General features: G+C 41.5%; 1 long non-coding RNA gene across 1 annotated transcript; it reads left to right on the top strand.

Moving 5' to 3' along the window:
* Window positions 1–364: 364 nt before the first annotated feature.
* On the top strand, window positions 365–2,453 carry LOC112269521. Its single transcript, XR_002961391.1, has 4 exons — window positions 365–475; window positions 562–910; window positions 1,351–1,418; window positions 2,334–2,453. It is a non-coding gene; the product is annotated as an uncharacterized LOC112269521 (long non-coding RNA).
* The last annotated feature ends 11,923 nt before the right edge of the window (window positions 2,454–14,376 follow it).

The raw sequence follows: 14,376 nt of genomic DNA, 5'->3' as shown, positions 1-14,376 counted from the left end.
TGTACCAGCTCCTCCACCGCCACCGCCACCACCCGTCTCTCCGACGCCGCTCCTGTGGATTTCAGGGGAAATCGCTCGGGCGAGGAACTTCATCAGTCATATGGACGTGACCTTCTATGGATACCTGGCCCTGGTGTTGGCCGCGACAGGTGTGATATGGTTCTTGGCGAAAAGCATCAAACCCTACCGTGGACCTGCAGAACAACAGGACAGCGGCAGCGGCCTCGGTTTCTTTGTGAGGGGCGGTGGCAACGGCTGATTGGAGCAAGGAAACGTGCATCTGCGGGCCAATACAAAGCCTGGTTTCATGCTATACACACTCGAGGACCTCCAGGTGGCTACTGATGGCTTCTCCGAATCCTGCATCATCTCACAGCTGGGAGAAGACATTGTGTACCGCGGCAGGCTGAGCTCCGGATGCAGCGTTGCCATCAAGCGCTTCCGCCACCCCACCTTGCCCAACGCCCAGTTCATGGTTAGTTTGTCTTGTTTCAGTTACAGAATTGTCGATATTGTTCAGCTTTTCATTGTTGAAATTGGCTCCTTCTTTTCTGTGTGTAGGAGGAGGCCAGAACTGTTGAGTTGTTGGGGACTGATGGGCAATCAAAGCTATTTGGATGCTGCTGTGAGAACGGTGAACAACTACTTGTTGCTGGGTTTATGCCAAGGGGCACCATTGCAGAGCAACTATCCCGTTGTGTGTTTTCAGTTTTGTTCTTGACGTTTCTGTGTTCTAGATATTTAGAATGATTGCAGGTCATATCATTCTAGTTTGGAAAGCCAAGTGTCTAGCATTGATCTGGTTAAATTGATGAAAGGGGCATACCTTTGTTTGCAAGATGGTACTGAAGAGGAACCCGACTTGATGACATTAGTGGCTGCTCTTGCAAACCTACAGAAATATCCAGCTGTAATGTTCTCTCTCTTTCTGCTACTTTTTCATAGGCTAATATCTGCATTTAACTAGTATATAGTATTGAAAGGTGGAACAAAAAAGTTGTCTCGCAACTACTAGTCGTTTTTCTGCAAAAAAAAGGCTGCAAATTGTAAGTGGGGCAATAAATTCTATTTCGCAAGGAAATATCCAAGATTAATTGTTCAACATAAAAAATAATGTTCCTGTGCAATTCACATGTTACCTCGGTTTTTGTTTTGACCCTACCGGCGCATAATCACAATACTCTTCTGCAGTATGGCCTGACTTAATACGTCAAATTGTTTATATAGCTTTGCCAGCTTAATAGTTCTCACTAAATCTTTTTCCAGTTATCTGCCAATTGGAAAAGCTTATGCCCCAGCACACTTTATGTCTTGCAACTTACATGTGCTTCTACTATTTGGAACTTCCAGGAGTCTTTAGAATCATGGACTGTCCAACTACCTGACAATAATCATGCCAAGAATGATGGTACTCAACGGTATGTTTAGAATGTCATACGGCCAAATTGATTTGTTTCGGTGTTGTCCAATGGCAAATTGATATGTTTCTATTGTTTGTACTACTTTAATATTGCTTTGACTCAAACTAGGGATACGGGTTAAGAAAGTTCATGTCCAAGATTGACATTTTCTTTTTTGGGTTATTATCTGGTAATTAGTATGTGAACATTAAAATGTACTGAGTTTGGTGTATCGTTTACTTTTTTTCGCATATGATTGCAAGTTGCAACTTTCATATATACTCCTTAAAATTCTTACTTCAAACTCTGTCAGAGTGTCAATATTGATTCAATCAGATATACCCCCTGTACAGTCCAAGTGTAAACTCATTTTGTGAATTCCAGCCACAATCTATCAGTAACTGTGTTGGCCACTTGGCCTTCGTTGAAATTGGAGTTTTGCTTTACATCACGTGTTTCTTTCGTTATTTGCAATCTTACCTGTTACCTAAGAGAAGGGCTGTAAAATAGGTTATTTTGTTGCTAAATTTAGTTTGATGGTTGTGTTGGTAAATTGTGTTGCTGTTAAACTGAGTTACCTAAAGACGCTAATATGTGTTACATTACTGATCTGTGCTTTGGATTGATGCGTTGTGGAGATAATAAATGGGAGTTTTGCTTTACATCACGTGTTTCTTTCGTTATTTGCAATCTTACCTGTTACCTGAGAGAACGGCTGTAAAATAGGTGGTTTTGTTGCTAAATTTAGTTTGATAGTTATGTTGGTAAATTGTGTTGCTGTTAAACTGAGTTACCGAAAGACACTAATATGTACTTCATATTACATTACTGATCTGTGCTTTGGATCGATGCGTTGTCGAGATAATAAATGCTGGTTAATAGAGTTGCAACAGTGCTAGCCTGATGTTGTTTTGCCAATGTGATGCTTGGCAGGTTGAAAGTAGGTCTTGACTGTGCTCGAACGGCAGAGGAGATTTCACCGAAGTGACCAACTGCGCAGTATTAGAAATGTACATACTGAACAAGCCTTCTTCTGTTCTAGTGTGTCCCCCAATCTCCGCAACAGTGACATTGGCCAAATTTGAGAGTTGGTATTGTCAGTGGTTTTACAAACTCCTTGGTAGGTTGTTGTTACACTTACACCTCGAATACATCACTAAGTAGAATAATGAATCTGAGATTGTTAGGGATCGTGTCATTTCTTCAGGGGTCATGTATGTACAGAATTTTAGAAATGATGTTAGGAATTACTATGACCGGCAAGATATCCCTTCTGAGTTTTACATGCAATTATCTGCATTGTATATATTCATGCTATAAATCTGCACGAGTGTTCGTTCTATGGTTGGCATGATTAAGATCCTGGTTCTGCTAGAAATGTTCTTCGCATGGAGCTCATTGCCATTTTTTAGAGTATCAGAGGCATTTATTTGTGAAAAAAAAATCAAGTCCGCTCGTCATGTACACCGTACTACACCCTTGAGTTATCTCATCGTACTCCCTGCTTCATAATTCGGATAAAAATAACAAAACTGTAAAAATAAGCACCTGGATCTCCTCTCTGCTCTCTCCATCAAATCTCTCAGGGACGAGGCAACCATCTCCTTTTCCCCTCCCCCCGGCTTCCCCAGCTTCCATACCTGAAGTTGCAATTGACATAGCACCAAGGCAAAAATTTTGTTTATTGATTGTTCTTTGAGATTGAGTTGGGTCCAAGGTTTTTGGTTACTGGGTCTGGGGTGGTATTTTCAGTTACCGTCCTGTAACTAAACCGGAAAGGCTTTGTGTACGACGAAACACGTATGATTTGCGTACGAAGTGCATCGACACCACACAGCTCTTGCCATCAACGGTGCACATAAACTCTCGTACACAGATCGTACATTTTTCATCGTACACATAGCAGTTCTAGTAACCGAACTTCTCGGACCGCAGGAAATAGGTTATTCAGACAAAAAAGTAATAAATAAAATAAATTAAAATCACGAATAAATACGTGATTCTCGAATTTGGATAGAATTACGTCCATTGGACAACCAGAGACATGCATGAGACATACACATATGATCGAAGCTGGACGGCCACCATAAAAAGGTTTAGAGATCACACTTTCTTGTTACTAACTCATAAAAAAGGATTCTTTCTAAGAGAAAAAAAACTCATAAAAAAGGATGACACAGGATGGGCGGGTTTGACGGAGACCAGGGTGCTTCTGTCGGACCTCGCCAGCGATGAGAGTGATGACGAGGCTGGCAATGCTGCTGTGGTTCTTTGGAGGCTTCGCCGGAGGGGCACGATTTGTTTTTTCAGGTGATGGTGCTAGCATTTTTTTTAACAGCAAAAAGCCCTCTTTATTGATTAGTGCTAATAAGGTTTTTTCGAGGGAAAGCTTTAGGTCATAAGACCTATAGCAAATTATATTAAATGAGAAATGTTATGTACAGAGTTGATAACCAAGTGTTATCAACGAATTATCTAAATCTATCAATCCAGTTCTGAAACTGTGAGTATCTCTTTCTCTTGGCTCTGTGAAAGACCAGGTTGAGTTCACCTTTAAATATCTGCCTGCATTGTTGAAAACATATGTAGAGTGAAGGTCTGACATTGTTGAAAACACAGTCATTATGTATTTTCCAGATGCTCTAACAAATAAGTGTTGTGATCTCCATATGGAAAGGAACTCTGAGCTGATCCTTCAAGTTCTTAATGTTAGCATGAACGTTGGCATATGGGATGAACTGAGGGCATATATATCTCCAGCAGTTAAGCGAGAAAGGACAGTGAAAAAAAAAGATGATCTCTAGTTTCCAGGTGAATGCCCTGACAGAGCACACAAGTATAGTCAGGCAGATAGAAGTTTTTCTTCTGCAGCATGTCTATGGTATTAAGCCTATTGATGAGCATGAACCAAAAGAACACCTTATGTTTCAACTGATCATGAGTTCCAAAGCCAAGTGAAGGAAGGAATTGGGAATATCAATATGGCCGATCATTAAGTCATAGGCCTTTGATGTGTTGAAGCCATTCTGAGCTCCATGGAGTGTCCATGCATCCTTCTGGTTGCTCGCTTGAAGTTGATCAGCTACTGCATTCAACTCCAGGTATTGCTCATATGCATCAATAAATAGAGGAAGTGCAAACATGGTGGATCTATCATTGCACATAATAATATCATGGACTGAAATATTTTTATCCTGTGCAAAGGTGAAGAGATGAGGCCATTGTAACTTCAGAAGATCATCAGCCCATCTGTCATTCCAGAAGCTGGCAGTCTTTCCACACTTAATTGTGCACCTAGCATGTTCTTTGAATGTGTCCATAATCTTAAATGAATCTCTCCACCAGAAAGATGCATTGGGAGGGTGCCTGGTTGTATAACCATGCAGGTAGTGCATTTCCCAGATGAGCTTAACCCAGGGTAAGTTTTCATAGTTGAGAAACTTATCCACATTCTTCATAACTAGTTCTGTGGCCCTCACAAATGCGAGGGATGATCTTTCGTATCCTGAAATGTTTATATAAATCTTATATACATCATGTATGGAAGGTTTAATTGTATTTGGTTTATCATAAATGTGTCCCGCGCAAAACATCTTCATGTATCTTTTCTTTCCAACTTCTAGTATGCAAAACAATCATAATTGTAAATTATAACGACATTACAACGGTCATGATAATTTGTGTATGTGTGTATCATTTGTATGTGATATTATATCAGTATAAGAAATTATAGCTTAGGTCATAGTAGGTAGATGGAACATTTATAAGAGAGACGACACGTGTGTATGATGTTATTTAGAGTAATAAACTCATATGAAGTTCAGATCATGAGCACGATTGGTCGGTAGGAAGGCAAGATCAATCAACCCCCAATACCCTTATAAAAGTAGAACTACCAATCTCACTACACCTAGAAGTTCGAAAGCAGGGACGGAGCCAGAAATTCAACATGAGGGGGGCGAGTTGGGATTAGGGGGTGGGGGTGAAATTAGAGACTTCAACTATTTTTAAGTGATCTTAATGAGCTGATTAGCAAGTATTAAGTAAAATGAAATTTTGTTAGGGGGGGCTTTGCCCCCCGGCGCCCCCCCCCTTGGATCCGTCCCTGTTCGAAAGCATATTGTATCTTGCATGCGGTTTTAGATAGTAATTCACAACTAAAGTTTGGAAACTTCAGATCACCGGCCAGTTGTTGATCTCTACCTAAGATGGTTGACCATATATACGTGATATGCATCAGTTTGTACACAAAATTAAAATTTACATGATGGTGTCATGTTTGCGCCAAGCTATATTAGTAGGTAGAATTTGACGATAATAAACATAATGTGATTATGATTTTTATTTACGTGGCTTGTATCGATACCCAGGTTAAAGTTTAAATCACGAGCTAATCTTATTATTGTCTCTTTAGCAGTATTTGATTAGTAAATGTTTGATTCGCTAGCCAATTAGTAGCTCATGCATGATGTTAATTAGTATTCATAGTTAAAATTTGGGGCATTTCGATCAAAGGAGTATGTTACACCTTAAAAAATATTGATGTTAGTATCATATTGGGTCTAGGTGAGCGTTAAGCCAGTTTGATGTTAAATGCTAGACGTCCGGCATAACACTAACCCTTGCATATTGGGCTTAGGTAAACCAATTTGATGTTTGATGTTAGTCTAGCTAACATATTTCGCTCTTTAAATCTTGATTGTTAAATATAAGAACCGATGGTTGAAATAATTCAGATGATGTGGCTTAATGTCGTGCTTCTCCGATGCTTCTCATTTTGCATCATATAATAGATTTGGTCAGATTTTAAGAAATTTGACTTAGAATAAAGATAAAAAATCTTATATTTAACAACAGAGGAGTAAATCTCCAATCTATTTGAAAAGGCAAACTTCGAGCAAGTCGCCTTATATTAAAATCACTAATATCTTCTTTATCGAACACTGGCTTTTTCTTAAGTTGGAATCAAAATTATTGGCCCCGTCCAAAAAATGCAATGGCTACAATGTAAGAACAAGTTTGTATTGTTACAATATTAGCCACTCATGCATAAATTCAGTTATGCTAAATATTTGCGTTGCTATAACAATATTACAATATTTTATGAATATCGACATTTATCTGTGTGTTTTGTTTGAAAGCACCGTAGCTAGCTCGTGATGATTATTTTTGAGTAAATATCACAAAACACCTGATTTTTGACGAACTGTATCACAAAAGTACACCCTTTTTTTTCACTTAACCCGTATTTTTGGGCTAACCGTATCGCAAAACCTGTAATCTCGCTGTCAACGCTGCTAATAGGGAAACTGCCATGGGGCGCCCACCTGTCAGCCTCAGAAGCGAAATCTTACTTACCTTAGTAACACCTGCCCTGCCCACCTGCCGGCCTCTGGAGCGAAATCTTACTCACCTTAGTAACACCTGCCCTGCTTCCCCCTCCTCCTGCTGCTCTCCGGCCCCGCACGCGCCACCCCGACCCCTCTGAGATGACCTGTTCCTGCGCCTGCATGGCATGGAAGCCGTGGGAGCCCCAAGCCCCCTCCCGCGGGTCTTCTTCCCGGAGACCGGCGGATGGCCGCCCGCGCCAATCCACCTTCTTGCAACCTCCCGCGCCAAGACGACGCCAGCAAAAGCGGTGTGACGTCTCCAAGATCCCTCTGGCACACTCGCCCTCATCCCCGGCTGCCCCGAGCGCCCCCGCACCGAGCTCCTCCTCCGCCGGTCGACTCGCCTCAACCGGCTTCCTCTTCCTCGACCGCCCCCGCCTACGAGTTCGTGATGAGCTTCTCCTTCTTTCCCCCTATTTCCCCCCTCGTATCCACCCCCGTAGAGCTCTGCCATATTGGACGCCGCCGGTGAGTTTCTCCCATGAGCGTTCTGCTCCCCTGCGCCGTCCATGGTGGGAGAATCCCAGCCCAAACCAGGCCCGCAGCCCAGCAGCACCTGCAGCCCCCCTGCCCCGCCCGGCCGCCCTGCTGCCCCACCGCGTCGCCCGCTCGTCGTCCTGGTCGGAGGCGAGGCCGTCACTGCCCATCAGTTTCCTTGTTAGCGTCGTTGACAGCGAGATTTAGGGTTTTGCGATACGGTTTAGTCCAAGAATACGGGTTAAGTGATAAAAAAACCAAAAGGTGTAGTTCTGTGATACAGTTCGTCAGAAACTAGGAGTTTTGTGATATTTACTCATTATTTTTTGCAGAGTAAATTTTACAAACCACACATTTCGGGGCAGTTTTCTCACACAAGCACCACTTTGCTAATTTGCCAGAAAAATCACAGTTTTCTATTCACGATGTGACTACAAGCTCAAAATGACGTGTTTTAGCGAGTTGACGGTTTTCCTTACATATCGGGCTCACATGTAAACAACATGAGGTGCCCACATCCTCCGGTGCAGTCCAAATGTCGCTGCAGCAAGTGCACCGCCAAGAGTTGTCCCCTCTGCAGACGAAATGTGTCGAGCAGGAACATATGCGTGGAGATGGGTCGTCGCAGGGCGCAGCGCCGGTCCTGGACTTTCAGAGGCCCCAGGGTCAGGATGTCAACGGCGCCCTAAACGGCGCCGCCGAGCCCCGTTCTATCTTCCCACAGAGGTTAGTTTTAGATTTTTTTTTTCTTTTGCTGTCTAAGTCTGATGTGGGGCAGGGCTAAATGGGCGCCCATTTACATCCCGTCAGCCCCAAGGCAAATCCTATGAATGGGCCTAATGAGAATGGTGCGAAAAAAAAATCGATTCCACATATAGTATATCAATAATAAACAAAATCAATAATGATGTAAGCATTGATAAATTTTCATCAGCAAAACGAGAGATTTGATTCTGCTCTGATTGGGGCGATCGGAACGTAAGAGCAACTCCAATGGGATCCCCTTAATTTTGTCCTAAAATGTCCTTTTTTTTTTGTCACTTCGGGGAGCAATTGGACATATATCCTCCTCATGTCCGTCCACATCACCCAACCACATCCCTCAAATTCCTCTCTCAAATTAACTTTTTCTTCTCTTTATCCTTTCTCCTCTCCTTTTCACTTTTTCTTCTCTTTTTCCATCTCTTGTTGTGGGGCCGGGGCGGACAAAAGAGAGCAATGGACAATGTCCGGACACCCCAAACCTTTCCAAATTTTGGGCAAGTTTGGGGGATGTGTACGAACAAATATGACATTTTGTCCGTTTAGAGGATGCCATTGGAAGATGATTTAGGGAACAAAATGTCCATATCCCTCAAATAAGACATTTGGGATAGCTAAACGCTTTCTCTTTTTTCCTTTCGGAAAAAATAGAGCGATGAGCTCCTGCCGCTTGCGAGCGATTAGCTCGAGTGAATCAGGAACGTCACAGAAGCGTAGCACGTGAGACTTTTGCGGCCAGGAGCGAACGGGAGCTCGGGAAGTGTTGGGCTGGCCAGCAGCGGAGGTGCCTTTCAGGATGGCAACTGGGCGGTTCGATCAAATTCATATCTATATCCATCACCAGACCAATTATCCATCCATGAAAATATTCGTGGATGCAAAACAATATTCACATCCATATCCACCAGGTATCCGGATATCCATAGATTATCCATATCAATGCAATATGCTCCCTCCGTCCAATATTAAGTGAGTCAAATTTGTGGTGGACCCAGGATAAATTTTAAGGTACTGTGGCGGAGTTTACACGGCAAAAAATCATATCATAACTATGCGAAAGCTCATTGGATTACTAGATATATACTTATATTACTTTGTGTTCAACAAACATAATAATAATCCAAAAATAAGATATTTCTGTTTTTTTCTAGAATAACAAATAAGATATTGCTGCTCAAAATACCTTAATAGATGACACTTGCGTGGATGACCGATCACCGATTTATAATCTATATTAACCAAAAGACCATATAAATACTCCCTCCGTCCCGAAATAAGTGACGTGGATTTGTATACGTGGAAACGTCACTTATTTCGGGACGGAGGGAGTACTTTATTGCAGCAACGGAAGATACATCTATCGAGTAGTGGATCCACATATCAGTAATTTATTTATTTTAATAAATACCGGGTATTCATGGATATCCATGGATCAAATATGATATCCGTTCCCGCTCCATGAGTTTGGCAGGTATCCATTCGTGGATATCTATGAATCGAAAACCGGATCCATGGGCTGGATATCCATCGATATCCACATTTTGACTATCCATTGCCATCTTGAGGTGCCTGCAGCTTTTCTTTTACCCATTCAGTTCTTTATCAACGTATCTCCGCTAGACACTAGTACTATATACACACATGGTTTGGGCCCCTAGATTGGACGGGTCCCGGGCCGTCGCCCTTCTTGCCCTGGCCCAGGGCCGGGCCTGGCAGGGCGTCCGTTTTGTAAACGAAACGGGATTTTTCAAGCCAGAGTCCGTTTCTTATCTTTACTACTACTTAATTTACAGTTTGGTACGTTGGTCGTCGGTCCGTCGCCCCAAATTCACAGAAATTACATCAGTATGCCACCGCCCAAAATCCCGCCGCAGGGTAAGTTCCACAAATTAAGCCCATAGCAAGGTAAGTTTCACAAATTAAGGAAACCATGCGTAATCTATATATGAGAAAATTAAGCCAATGTGGAAGATAAGTTCCACAAATTAAGGTAAGTTCTGCGTTTGTCAATTACGTTTTGGAAAGAAAAAAATTCGATCGGTCGATGGACATGCGTAGTCTATATTTGAAACGTAAATCATTGAAAAATTTATGTCTCCATTGCAACGCACGGCTACCTAGCTATCTTACGTGGAGTCCGAGTTGGAGTCGGACTCGGTTACACGTCTGGCCATAATCAGGCCCATGTAATGAGAGAGCGCGCGGCCACAACAGCCCAGACGATTGAGTCGAGAGGTCGAGATTGAGAGGCAGCAGTTGCTGTAAACAAAAAGGGAGAGTTCGCAGTTGCTGTAAAAAAAAAAAGGGAGAGGCCGCCGTCATCGTGACCTGAGATCGTCGGTCGCCCCCGCCGCCGCCGCATCTTCCACCAGTCTGCGCTGGTGACAACCCCCGCCATGGCGATGCTCCGATCTGCTATTGGACTCGCTCTCCGGCAGTCGGCACCGGCCTCTCGCCTCATCAGCAACGCCGCCCGCCGCAGCAACCCCGCATCCAACGTCACCACCACGGTAGGCGCCCTTCCATACTCTACGAGGATTTAATTTGATTTCTTTTATGATCGGGTTGTTAGCTTAGGGTTCCCCGCGAAAAAAAAAAAGCTTGGGATTACATGATTTTATTTGGTATTTGCCGTATCGGCACGGTATTAGCCAATTAGGTCGAATCACTATGGCAACTCAGTCCCCCAGCCTCTCCTTTATTAGCGACTTCAGAAACATATAGGTGTACCTACTTTCAAATATTTCAAGAAAAAACAATCTAGTATCTAAAAAAAAAGTGTAGTTGTTAATCCCCTTCCCCTGTAAGAAACTTCAATTTGGTTAACAGTAACATGTGTATATTGATCCATAGACAGATAGACCTCATCTCTTCTTCTTTTTTTGTCTTCAACTATCACATGACTTGAGTGTGCCTTTGTTATGCATCAATTTCTCTGCCATCTTACCTTGTTGGGGTTGTTGATTATTTTCTCTGGCTGAATTTACAAGATAAGCTGTTCGTTAGGCTTGTTTCTATTAGGTTCATACAATTTAAATTGTTGTTTAACTTTGTCTTTATGCTTACTTTAATAATTGAAGAAAAAATTCTTCATTTTGTACCGAGTGCAAAAGTTCTGAGTGTCCTCACTCCTAAGGCTTCTGGTCACATGAAAATGTATGTACAAACGACCTAACAGTGAAAACCAGGTGGAAACAATGTTTAGAAGTTTCAAAAAGTTCCTAGAAAAATAATGTATGTTGGGAAGGTGAGGTTATGCTAACATGTAAACTATAGTCCCAAGTTAAAGTTAAATTCATGTGGGATATATGCAAAAGAAACAAATTAAACAATGGATGGCAAACAGTTAAATCCTCACTATATGCTGATATTGTTTTTTATGTACCTCCCAAATGATTATGAGTTTGAACTCGATCTTGCATGTCTATAGAAAATCACCCTCTCAACACACTACTCCGATCCATAAAAAGTGTCGCCTACTTAGTACAATATTTGTACCAACTTAGTACAAAATAGGCGACACTTTTTATGGATCGGAGGAAGTATGTTTTTCCTAGAATTTTTGGAACTACTGATCATAGTTTTTACCTTTCTAGTGTTAAGTTTTTCACCATGACGTGTTTTCCAGCAGATCTTTTCTCTGTGGTATTCAGTGAACAATTTTGATAATTTATTTGATTTGATTTGATTTGCAGCGGACGTTTTTCACTGATAGAGTTCATGGATTGAAGTATGAAAAATTTACCTGGTACGTGATCATCCTCCTTTTCTATGAAACGTGAGGCAGTGTTTCTGTGTTATACGAGCCGGCCCATGAAATTGTCGATACTCATTCATTAGCTGACAACTGAGGTGGTTTTGTGTGATTCTTGGCGGAAAAACATTTTGATATTGGCATACACAGCTGTTTGCGAACTTTAGAGAATATACACAGAGTTATCTGTGAATATGTTTCTGTTTACTTATGTATGTGCTCTTATGTTCAAATTTATTTTTGGACTTGTGAGATTTGAGCTCTTATTTGAATTGGGATTTGGGAGAGGTTTTCAACTTGCTTTCATTATATTCTTTTGGTCATATTGATTTCCCTATTTCTAATCAATCTATTTATTGATGGTGGCTTATACAGGGATAGCATGCAAGCTTTGTTTGCCAGCATTGCCTTTGTTGGAGGGATGATGTTTTATCACACTTCACATAAAGCGAATAATTCGTCTGGAGCAGGCGAGCAGCCATGTCTCAGAAAAAAACTAGTCTAACTTAATTTTCTTTTTTAGAATACACCAAAGCTGGTGTATCATCCCTTGATAGAAGAATGCGAGCATCAAACCCCAAAGGGCCAAAGTACAAGTCGTTCAGCCGGTGTCTCTCCGGTCAGCACCCACCGAAGGCAGGCTGAGTCAGACTGGTCTTCTGGCACTTGTAGCTTCAGTTGTATTGTTCTAATTGAGACGGACTATGTATATAGGTGACCAATCATTGTGTTATACACATGAGAAATAAAGAGAAAGAAGTCCTCTCTGAATTTACTTGATGTCAGGTTGCCGGTGGGTATCCAATACCCGTTCCCTTGTCCATACCCATATGAACGGGTCGGGTATGGGGCAGATTTTTTCTTACCCATACAACATGGGGAGGGTCCGGGCATTATCCATCTAGGTTACTAGGCAGAGACAGTTCCCAAATCGATCAAGTCTTGATGTACTCCTTCCGTTCCTTAAAAATTGACATATTAGTTTTCATTAAGACAAGTTTTTGACCACAAATTATTATGTCAAAGGTGTGGTTTATATGACTTGAAATTAGTATCGTTAGATTAGTTATCAAAAGTATTTCATGATACTTGTGGTTTCATGTCATATAAACCACACTTTAACATAGTAATTTGTGATCAAAACCTTGTCTTAATGAAATCTAATATGCCGATCTTTAAGGAACGGAGTGAGTACTTGTGCATTCGTCCTGTTTGACGTTGTCGCTCTAACTGAATCCGGACTGTACTACTCACTGCGTTTGTTTGAGTTATTGAACAACTTCAACAACGATAAAGGAGATCACTGGGTGCTACTACGAGTGGAGGTTAGGTTGGCCTGCGAACAAATAAGGTAACGGTTGTGTGCCGGTCATTTCACAGATTGGTACTTTCAGTAACCACATGGGTTTAAAAGGTCTGAAGCAAAATGAGATTTGCTGAACAATTTTCTTGCGCAAGTGATTGACGACTGTGATAGCGTGAGGTTCGACATTATTTCGAAGTATCTGCTGATTTCTTCCTTTGCACGCGGGAACACAGGATGCTAGCTACATGCATTTCGGGACCGTTATTTTCAAAATCAAGCCCTGGGTTTGAACATCCAGAATTGCCAAATGCATTTTGGTGATCGGTCCATGATACAGAAGCTGATTGACACAATGACACGTCGTTGTGACAGATGAGGGAAAAATCGTGCATCTTTTCGTGCGTCTTCTGGATCGGCAGCAAACTGCCTCCATTTCTATCCTTGGGTCTCGGAATCAGCAACCACGAAGCCCTCGTCAGTCCTCACATTCCGGCCGCGCCTACATCTGTTTCGAGACATTGAAGGTAGTTTCGTTTCATTGTTCTTAATTCTGTCGTTTAGGTTCTTCGATTAGATGAAGTTGCAGCAGTGAAGTTAACCTTCACTCTCGGGGGCAAAGAATTACTGCTCTAGGACTTCTTTTTTCCTCTGTCTATAGTTGTGAAATCATGTTTTGTTGCTCTGTCTTATGAAGAGGAGAGGAAGATCTAGGAGTTACTCCAAATTTGTTTTTTTTTAACCAAGTCAGAATTTGGTTTATATGTGCTAAATTTGGTTTTGCATGGTATATTACTCTAACTTTGTACAAAATTTCTCACACTTATTATGAATCGGAGGGATCAGTATTGAAAAGAGAAGGAATGAGAAGGAATAAACATAGGACCACGAAGTCCACATTTTATAAGTAGCAAAGAAGATACACGTGTTCAAAACATTGACAATTAATCTCAACTTTAAAGAAGAAAGTCATCTAGGACGGTGCGAGACATGTGTCATCTTCTCAGTTGGGTTGAACTTGATCTATAAATAGACCAAGTTGTATTTTTTTTCCCTGGCTGAACGTGAAAAGCATTACACGAAAAATTGGAAAATCGAAACCATAAATATAGCCATAATAACTTTGTACCTCCAATAAATTGTCTGAGTATAATACAAACACAACCTTTTTCTTTCATAACACACATGGGAATTTAATACAGTAATATTAGAAGTATACAAACATGATGGGTCGAGTAAGAAAGGTCCAAACATGTATGAAATGCACAAATTTAACCGTATTCAGTGACT

This window comes from Brachypodium distachyon, chromosome 5 (genome assembly GCF_000005505.3).
Source record: "Brachypodium distachyon strain Bd21 chromosome 5, Brachypodium_distachyon_v3.0, whole genome shotgun sequence".
Classification (NCBI taxonomy): domain Eukaryota; kingdom Viridiplantae; phylum Streptophyta; class Magnoliopsida; order Poales; family Poaceae; genus Brachypodium; species Brachypodium distachyon.
The sequence above is the reverse complement of the archived record's forward strand: the minus strand, read 5'-3'. Positions and strand labels throughout refer to the sequence as shown.